Source organism: Lucilia sericata, unplaced genomic scaffold (genome assembly GCF_015586225.1).
Source record: "Lucilia sericata isolate MDLA Ls3-8-SP2 unplaced genomic scaffold, ASM1558622v1 Contig002933F_arrow, whole genome shotgun sequence".
Taxonomy (NCBI): domain Eukaryota; kingdom Metazoa; phylum Arthropoda; class Insecta; order Diptera; family Calliphoridae; genus Lucilia; species Lucilia sericata.
The window spans coordinates 26,817-37,964 of NW_023996590.1; the positions used below are offsets into that span (position 1 = coordinate 26,817).

At 33.2% G+C, this 11,148-nt stretch overlaps 1 pseudogene; it reads left to right on the forward strand.

The window, feature by feature from the left end:
• The first annotated feature begins 966 nt into the window (after window positions 1-966).
• On the forward strand, window positions 967-10,665 carry LOC119614470 (annotated as a pseudogene).
• The last annotated feature ends 483 nt before the right edge of the window (window positions 10,666-11,148 follow it).

The following is an 11,148-nucleotide window of genomic DNA, read 5'->3' on the forward strand; positions in this document are numbered from 1 at the left end:
TTTCGTTAAACGAACAATTTATAGTTTAAAATTTGCCAAAAAAAAAAAAAAACGAATCATAAATTACTTTATTTTATTTAATTTATAACAACAATAATTTAAAGCAATTTTACAATAAATTAAATTAATTATACTAAAACATTCTATTAGAATATGAAAATTTAATTCAAAGAAAAAGTTTAAGTAAAATATTTTGAAAAAAAAGAAAAGGAATTTTGGTTGTGTGCTTGCATAAGTTCTTGTTGAAAAGTTATAAAAATTAACAAAAAAATTTAATAATTAAAGTGAAAAAGTAATAAAAAATTCTTTTGTATATACAAAATTATAACAAAAAAAAAATTTCAAACGCATACATACCAAAAAGTCATAAAACCAAAAAAAGTGTAAAAAACGAAAACGGATCCTTTAATTACGGGTATTTTAAGAAAATCTAAAAGAAGTAACAAAAAACAGAAAAATTTAATTAATAAATTTAATAAAAATTATACATCTTTCACAATAATTTAAGAAAAAAAAAGCTTTATATAAAACAAAAAACTACAACAACAGCAACAACGCTTTAACAACGTACAAGTGATGGAAAAGATGCTTTAACAAGAAACAATAAATAAAAATGAGAAAAAAGAACAAGAAATGAATAAGGCTGCTAAAATATTTTAAGGATAATAACAAGGATTTCTATAGTAGTAGCAGAACCTCCTAGCAGACAGATAGAAAAACATTTCTAACTTTTGATTCATCTAAATCTTCAATTAAATGAAAATAATCAGCCTCCATAATGGAAAATGTAAAATCTATAACATGCTAATCTTAAACACCGCTCTAGCCCAAATAGACCAAAGAAAAGTTAAACACATACAACGTGCCACAACTATAACCAGACTTTCACAGGACAAAACAAATTTATAAAATATAAATTTGCTTTAAAAACTCCTAGAATTTCGCAAACAAATATCCATAAACTTCTGAATGTTAATGGTTCATCATCATCATTGCTTAACATTTCCAACATTACGAAAATCGACCAAAATAAAAGCACTTTAAAGCTGCTCTGCTGCTCCTACGATGAGTGTAGCGATGCGTATGAATAATGGTGAGTATTTTTTTTTCAATTTAATTTGTAGTACACGGCCCACCGTGGTCAGTGATGCGTCTAAATATATACATTAAAGATACATACAATACCACACACACACGTACATATTAGATAAATAATTTTACGAATTAAATTAATAATCAACATAAAAGAAGTTGTTAAAATGAAATTATTTAATAAATTACATCATGATAATATAGTAAGTAGATGTATATGTATTTGTTATAACAAACATATTGTGCATAGCATAACAGTGGGACTACATAAATAGAAAATTTAACATAAACTATGTAAAACAAGTTTATAAATTGAAACAAAGATTTCTAGTTTATATGGAAAATGACCTATAGTAGATAACCAACAAAAACTTACATTGAAAAAAATACACTTATTAATTAGCATTCTAACTCATTCCGTGTTGTCAACGTGTAAGCGTCCATAGTTGTTTGCAAATAAAATGACAAAACTCAAAATAAAGTATATATCTTATTATAGTGATTATAATAGTACTTAAAAGTAATGCATATGGTATGCAATAGTCATTGAAAAGTTTGTTTTTATACACTTCCCCAACACAAGTGGTGGTTTGACATTTCGTGTATAACACTAAGAAATATTTATCTGACAGCCAACAAAGTATATACATACATATATTCCGGCTGCTTATCAAATTCTGAGTCGATTTAGCTATCCATCTTTGTCTGTCCATCTACCTGTCTGCCTAAAACACGCTAACGGTAAAACTAAGCAAGGGAACTCAACCAAATTCATCGAATATACATATATTAATTATTGTCCTAAGCAGTTTGGTATTGCAAATCGGCAAAATCGATTCACAAAATTTCAGACTACCTCGAAAAAAATACCGTTTTTCCAAATTCTTGAGTAATTTTCTCAGAGATTAACAAAGATAATTCGATTTACACGAATTAGTGTTCACCCACTGATTAATTATATTCAAAATTAAAAACAATCGATCCAGCATTTCCCATAGCCCCCATACAAAGGTACATATCGCTAATAACTTTGTCAAAAAATATCGGTATCAACACAAAATGTTGCAAATATATATATAATATGAACATAATCATATTACCAACGTAGATCTATGTATATCGGTCCATAATTGGTCATAACTCCCATATAAGGTACTCTTGCGAAATCACTTTAATGAACATAACTAATTAACAAATCAAGATATTGGAATAGTATTCAACATAAATTATTTTTGTATATACACATACCATTTTGCAAAGTATTTTCCGGATTGGCCCATATAAGACCCATTTCCAAAAACCACTTAAACACACATATTTCATTACTGAATGAAGATATCGATATCAAATTCGTCATTAAATGTTTAAAGTACATACATAAAAACCACCCTGCGAATTTGTTTTCGGATAGGTCCATAATTGGTTATAGCTCCCAAATAGGAACCACTTTCGATAACCACGTAAACATAAATATGTATTTCATTACTGAATGAAGAGAATTCTTAATGAATGTGTTTAAAGTAAATATAAACCACCATGCCAAATTTTTAACGTATTGGTCATAGCTCCCATATAAGGTCCACTTTCGGAATGCATATAATATATTAAGAAATAAAGATATTAACACATATCATGTTCCACTGGGAATTAAAGGACTAAATATATGCTCTGCAAAATATTTTCGGGATTGGTTTACAATTGGACACGGCTCCCATGTAAAGCCCACTTCCAAAATCATTTAATGCACATAAGTAATTAAGAAATGTAGTTATTGAAATAATATTCCAAATAAATATATGTTTGTGTGCACATCTACCAAGTTTTTCCGGATCGGTCCATAATTGGTCTTATAAGATCCACTTATAAAAGTCGCATATTTCAGTATTAAATAAAGATATCAGAATAAAATCCGCATAAATAAGACCTTTGTATCACTTTAGAAAAAACTTCAGGAATGATTGACCTATCACATTTAGACGACGAAAAAGCAATAATAGGGGCAGCGGTTATTCCCTCTTCCAATTTTAGTAACCAAACATACCATTAAAAATTTTTAGAAAATCAACTTGCTGCTAAAGGGTTTTGCCTCAAAATAACCCGAATTATAGGTTTTCGTTATGAGAACACTACTGGCTACCACGTTAGTTATAATCCTAATATATATTTAGGAAATTTAGCCGTCATTCAAGCACCTCCTGTTTTTACAGCATGTTTGTGGAAGTTGCAAAAAAAGATTCCGATTCATGATCATTTTATTCTTAATCATCTCACAAAAATATCGGACAGATTTATAGAGTTATAATTTTTGATCACAGTTGGTGCATTTCCAAAAGTATTTTTTACTCAAAAGTATCTAAAGAATATGTTAAAATTTGGCTTTAGGCAAGATTATGACCCGATTCCTATACAATTCGGTAGGAAGATTTTAGTTCTTAACAAATTTAAGGAGGCCACATATGAGGCTAAAGATAAAGATTACCGATTTCGACCTATCATGTTTTCAACAGAAAGATGGCTAAACCGTCTTTAAATCTAATAAAGACCCAGAATATATATGTATGTATGTATATACTTTGTGGATCTAGGACCACTATTTCGATATATAATAAACAGATGACAAAATTTCAAAAATTTCAACACTGCACAGTGGTTTATAAACTTCTTTTTGGAAATATTTCAGTATCTCGGATATATTTATAGTAACGAAATTTCAATGGTTAGAGCTGAGATATTTTCCAATGGTTTAACAGTAGACGATAATCGCATAATGGAGGGCCAGTGGATAGCCTACCAAAGTTGGTCACCTCGGTATCACACATTTTCTTTAAAACCCGTTTAAAATCCATTTCCCATTATTTCTTGAGAAGATCTACAAATACTTCTCTTTTGATATACATGTAGTCCACCTACCATATACGATTTACATACATACAACCAGAAAACTATAAAAAATATAAAGCTAAAATAATAGATTTTTTGAACTGTATGCACTGATTTTGTTTGAAGGCATGTCTCATAGAAGTATTTAAGATATGTATCCCGAAAATAGGTAGACGAAGAAAAAAACTGTTTTCGTAGACGGACATCCAGACTTCGATACATTAGTACCATATATACAAGTATGGACTTAGAAGGTTCCAAAATTCTGCCTTAGGGCTAGAATCAAATCTTGGAAATATTCTCTGATGAGCTTAAACTATATCCCAAACCTCGACTTTTAAACTTACGTGGGGGTTCTTAAAATTGCTAAGAAATGCGGATCCTTCTTGAATGTATATTAATATTTCATGGCCTTGGTTTCGAACATGATTAACGAATAGGCGGCAGATTATACGAAATGCTCTGATCTTATCTTTCTTTATGATTAAACTTATCAGCTTTAAGGAATTAATAGTGATTGCAGAAGTTGTTTAAGGAAAAAGATTAAATATTTATCGCTCAAAAATTTGATAAACTCTTCTTAGATTTCTTACTACACTGAAAATAATCCATGTTTCGTAATCGTTGTTTCGTAATATTTACGAAATTGTACGATATATTTTAGTATGTATAATGTAAATAATTTTAGCAAATTTTTATTATTATGTTTAATTTCGCTTAAGTATTCAAAAACGATTTTACAAAAGGTTTACGTACTTTCGTAAGAATAGAAAAGAATTTGATTAAATAATATAAAATAATATAAATAATCGTATTATTCACGAATTTTTCATAAATAATATAAAAACAAGTAAAAAGGTATAGTCGGGTATGGCCGACCATATAATACTCTGCACCAGTTATGATTATATCTCAAATGAGTATTATTTTTTATAATAAAGCATTTATGTTGTATTTTTCTTAATTTCAACATATTTTTTGATGAAAAAAATGATTTTCTGATGGAGGCTATATATGGGGGGTCAATTATGAAACGATCCAACAAAATTTGGTGGAGGGATTTTTTGTTGACATTAAAGTTAATTATGCTGAATTTCAATGGAATACACATCTTATAGTCCGGTTATATGGGAGCTAGATTTAATAATGGACCGATATCAACCAAAATCAATAGTCCTTGGGTCAAAAGTATTGTGCGTACCAAATTTCAGCCAAAATCTTAAAAATTGGAGTTTGATGACAAGGTTTACATGGACAGACAGACGGATGGACAGACAGACGGATGGACAGACAGACGGATGGACGGACGCGGCTTAATCGACTCCGAAAATGATTCCGAGCCGATTGTTATACTTAATGTAGGTATAAAACCCTTAATTCTATGCGTTACAAACATAAGCAGTAAAGTGTGTAGGGTATAAAAAAAATAAAGCTGAGAAAATCAAGTGTCGCTTACGTTTAAACTTAACAACAATTGTTCTTTTAACTGTAATATTTCCAGTTAATGAACAAAACTTTAAATTCAAAGTATAACTTTTGAAAAAGGAACTTATGTAATAACTAGGACATTTACATAGTAAAATTAATTGAATCAATTGATTGTTTTAAAATGGTCAAGCAATAAGAAAAATATTGACGATTCACTAACAAAATATTTAAATTCTGACCCACTGTTCACTGAGACGTTAACTTTCAAGCTGTTGTAGTTGTGCTGTTTTTTTTTTCGTTTGTCATTTTATGTTAATGCTTTTTTACTCTGGCCTGAGAGGAAGAAAGGCAAATATTGGTATATGAGTGAGGATGTTGTTTGTCGTATAAATGTATGAGTGTGGTTTTTGTGTGCATGAATGTTGAAAATAAAAACGGAAACCCATTTGTAGTGTTTTGTTTCCTTTTTAGTGTTGTGTATTTGTATGTTCTTTTTTGTACGTTTTTTGTGTATGTGTGTGTGTGTATGCAGCAGCAAAAATAGCATCTCTTACTTGGTATAATATTGTTTTTTGTTCATTTTCTTAGGTTTTTTTCGTATTTAAGTTGCTGTAGGTTTTGTTTGTTGTTCTTGAGTTTATAAATTTATAATTTTAGCATAAATACATGTACGAATAGAGTAAATACTTCCGCACATACATACGCACACATACATATTTTAGTAGTGGCTTGGAATTTTAAGTAATTGTAAATAATTGCACAGTACTGACACACTTTGTTATCCTGTTACGTTCTTTTCTATACATACAACTCGGTTACTACGGTGCTACTACCTCCTTTACCATAACCAGCTTCTAGTCATTTGAGATTTTCATGTGTTTGGCTGTCTGTGTGTGTGTATGTGTGTTTTTATTGCACTAAGCAGGATATGAACATGGAAATGGGATATTATTAAGTTGGTATTTTACAAAAATAGAATGGAAGGGTTGCTGTTGTTGTAGGGTTCTGCTAGTTTTCATACAAAAAAACACTATTTGCTGCTACATGCAGGCATTTTAATTTCAATATTAAATGTTTTCCAACTAAAAACTAGTTACTATTTTTATAAGCTCAAGCAGCAACCGTCAAACATACTTATGTATGTATGTATAGCCAAGCAAATAACACAAAATATATAACAACAAGTAACTTTAATACATTGGATGCGGCTTAAATATACATACATACATATGTATCTACGTATAGGCAGACCTATTTATTGCAAGAATTTTTAATATGTGCTTAATGGGATTGGAGTTATCAAGTTAATTCCTATAGTAAAAATTAAGCAATACAATACTTTATAGTTAAAATTTGTTAGTGAAAAAACTAAAATTTTATTAAAACTGATTTTTTTCCACTTCAAATGCAGGTCTTCACCATGCAGTTTCAATGGGCACTATAGATTCACACGCTAAACCCACATACTCAAGTCAAGCGGATCGAAATTATGATTCAGAAGACGAAAATACGCATCGCAGAAGATTAAGACCACACCTCATCGACCGAACTATATCCGAAACCCTCACAATACTCTAAAGGAGATATCAGAGAACAGGTTGGTATATTAAGGAATATTGAATAAATATTTCTAGATTATTTTCATATCCATTTCATTTTTTATAGTATTGCTTAACTGATCGTCAGGTGAATACTATAGAACGTTCGAGACGTGAAAAGTTTTTCGGTTGCCTCTCAAGACGCAGTGCTCCCAATCTTTGTTGGGTGGTTGTGTGGGTAGACGTATACCGTCAGATGAAAAATCTGGCACCGTATACTCCATTCTATAAATATTCACGCTATAATCAACAATATCCACCAACTTCTGCCGCCGCCGCCGCTGCTGCTGACAGTATGGACTTGGATAGTTCCTATTTTCGTCGACAAACCAGCCTCAATATTAAGCAGCTCCAAATGGTTGATGCCTCCACCGATAATCGTCAAACATCATGGATGGAACAACAACAGCAGCAGCAACAGCATCATCACCAACAGCAACAACAACAACAACATTTATTGCAACAGCAACAAAATCAGCAACAACAACAACATGCCTATAACACTATGATGCAATTAGTTATATCAACGATAAAGGGTAAGAATAGTATAACGTGTCTCATGGATTCGGTTAAAATAACAATTATTTTGAATTACGACATCGTTCATGTGTTCCCAGCCGAAGTGCTGGCACGATAACATACTCTGCAATCCAACTGTTTTGAGATTCAAGCACACAAATCTGCCGAAATATCGGAAATTTGTTGATCTATGTTGTCCTGCAGCTCTTTAAAACGATGGTTGCCTTGTAGTCATTTAAGCGACTTATTGACGCTCTGAATCACACTGTAACGGTGACCCAAAAATTGGACTAAATGCATTAAAACGTAAAAAAACATTTGCTAAGGTTCTTGAAACCTATATCTCTACTATTAATGGAAGTAGACCGACTTTTCAAACTATGAAATAGTGCGAAGCTAAATTTATTCCTATTCGGAAAATGCCATAAACAAAATGCATCGCTTTACTGAAAATCGCGATAGAATTAACGAACAAAAACAGCTTCAGTTATAACGAAAAAATTCGGTGGTTGTAGAAAAAATTTCCTTAAGAAAACCGAATCGCGATTGAAGTTTAATTCTGCAAATATAAATTTAAGTTTTATGAGTTTGACTAATATCTTACATGCTCAACATATTCATAATTTATAAAAATCTTACTCTTCTAGCTCTTATCACTGCCCTTCTCATATTGGAGTTAATACCGGCTTGCAACAACATGCTGGACCACCTACTACACCTAGGTCAGTTTATCTGCTTTATCCTCTCTATGTATTATTAAACTAAAACAAATTTCACTTTAACTTACTTTAGCAGACTAAACATGTGAGTTTTGCCCCGCTCTCATACTCTAACATCTTTCGATGATTTCAATGTGGGCTTTCGCTCTTCGGGTCGCATGAAACGGCTCAATCGCAGGAGCGTTTAATTGGAGGAAAGAAACCGGTAGGACCTACGGGTTCCTATTATGATACCATACCTATGTGTGGACCTCCTATCACTGCCATTATGGGCTCCACATCCACCATACATATGCTGCCTCAGGCTACAGTTCCTGTCATCAGATTGGTCACACGCATCAGCATCATATGGCACACATACAGCCCACCTATGTGCCCGACTTATGTTGCCGAACAGCATGTACAAAACGCAACAGCCTACCACTTTTGATGGCGGCCATACCTATAATGGAAGATTTGACAGTGGTACAGGGCGGTCTGCCGTGTTCTACCTCCTCCCAGTCCTGAAGTCATAGTGGTGGAGAAGAAATTTCGTAATGCCATGAAAACACAGGCCACACAGACCGATGTTCGTAAGAATGAATTTGAACAAAATTTAGCTTTGAGTCCTCGGACCATACATCGTGTAAAGGTGGTGTCGCAAGGTGCCCAAACAAATGGTCTGCAAAATGGCAAAGCCTTGGCCAAGAGTTTGTCGCAAATACCTTATGACACTCAGCAGAAAGATGCTGCAATGGAGGCTAATATAGCCGATCACGAAGCTTTACATCGCACTCAGTCAGAAGAACCGCCGAAATCTCCTTTGGAGAGTAATTTTACTTACTATCAACCACCCCTCCTTTGGAATATGACACCAATCATGAGCTCTACTATCATCAGCCCAAAAGGGAACATATGCCAACGATGCAAAAAGAAGATTCCTTTTCTTATGAAAGTAATAGTTTACCACGGCGAGCTTGTGGTTTTCGTTTAGATACCGACTTTCATAGTTTGCCCCGACGTGATATGCATAATGTTCAAGATGTTTGCAAGCATATAACAGAATGTTCCGAACTAATGGCTGATGGTTCCTCAGATTTTACTTCGGATCTCTTACCGCCTCCGCAAGAGTACTGTCAGATTAATGATGATGAAGATTCCATAGATACTACACAAACATTTCCCAAAGAATATTCGGACACTAATCGCCGTAAATCCATGTTAGTAACCATGGAGCCTCAAAATGATACTCCTTTCAGGCGTGATGATATACGTCGTCAATCTATGCCGGTTTATGTTAAAACTGAAAAACTTATTGATCTAGATTATGCCTCCTCTAAGGGATCTCGTAGATTCTCACGCAAATCCTTCAGGGATGATATGTCCGATGAAAAGGAGATTATAATCGACTTTAAGCCGTATGTTAAATCTGATTTTCAAATTAAACCCTTCCGCCAGAGATCGACAAAGAAAGTTGAAAAGTCAGAACAACAAGAGGACTATTATGAACCTAGAGAACCTTTAGATTCTGTCTCAGCGGAAAGTGATCATAGTGAAGATCAACATAGAGATCCGGTTTATGAAAACATACAAACTTGCATGTGCAATATACCAGATGTTCAAGAAGCCGAATGCAGCGAACAAGAGGAAAAGGATGGCAGAGGATCTGGTATTTCAGCACCGCCAAGTCCCTTAAGAGAAGAGCCTATAGGTCATGCTTCTACCTATCCGTCATCGGATTCATTGGCCAATGATGTAACCAGAGATCATTCAGATGGTCATTGGAATGAATCTGAGGTGACCGTGTTAACGGCAGAGCAACGATCAGAGGCTTCGTATAATTCAAATCTTTACTAACGCCCTCTACCAAACGCAAACATCTATTGTTGCAACATCAACAGAGAAGTTCAGTAGATACCGACGCTTTAGATTTGGAAGAACAATTTACCGATCAGAGTCCCACTTTTAGTCAGGCCTCGATGAGTTTGAAATCTCGTTCACCGGTAACACCACAAAGTGAAAAGGAACCAAAACTCTATGCGGCGCCACAAATGAAAATGTTATCACCCTCCATTGAGATAACACCCTCATTTGGAAAGAGTTCTACTTTAACTAGACCAGGAGCTAAAACTTTGGTAGCTTCACCCAGAAAGAGCATTATAACTACGCCACAAAAAGAACAGAGAAGGTAAGGAAAGGTTGAGTAATAAACAAATACAATAACTAACTTGCCCCCTTTAGGTTATCCGAAATCTCTTTGGGTTTGTCCTCCATGACAGATATACCGAAAAGTTTTACCGGCAATGCCGATAACTCTGAATGCAGCACGAATACCAATACTGAGGAATATGCCACTTGTACTGATACTTCTAGGCGTACGCCAGGTATGAGGACAACCTTAACCACAACTACTACCACTACAAGCTCATCATCAACTACTCAAGTACCAGGTTTGAATACAAGACAATCATTATTAAACCCTTTTAAACGTACATGTCAAATTCAAACTTAAAACTAGAGCACGATTATTGAATACGCTCGCAAATAGTAGTTATAACCAATTTAGATAAATGTTGTTTGTGTTGATATTACTAAATAAGTTGTCCAAAAAATAAATTGGATTTACTTTTGATCTGTTTGAAATCAAACTGAAACTGAATGTCTGATCTTTATTGTGATTGATTTTAATTTTTGTTAAAAACTTGTGGCGTCTTTTCGTTTATTTAAAAACTAGGATGCATCGTGAATGTCTTTTTTGGTTTTAGTTTTGTTTTTGTTAATTTTTTTTGACCATAATAGATGGTAATTGATGTTGTTGCTTGATGTAAGATGATGCTTTGAGTGTGCCGGCAAGCAGCTTAGCTTGGAATGTCTTTATGTTTATAAATATTAGAAATGTGTTGTTAAATATAAGTTAATCGTTATTAAACGTT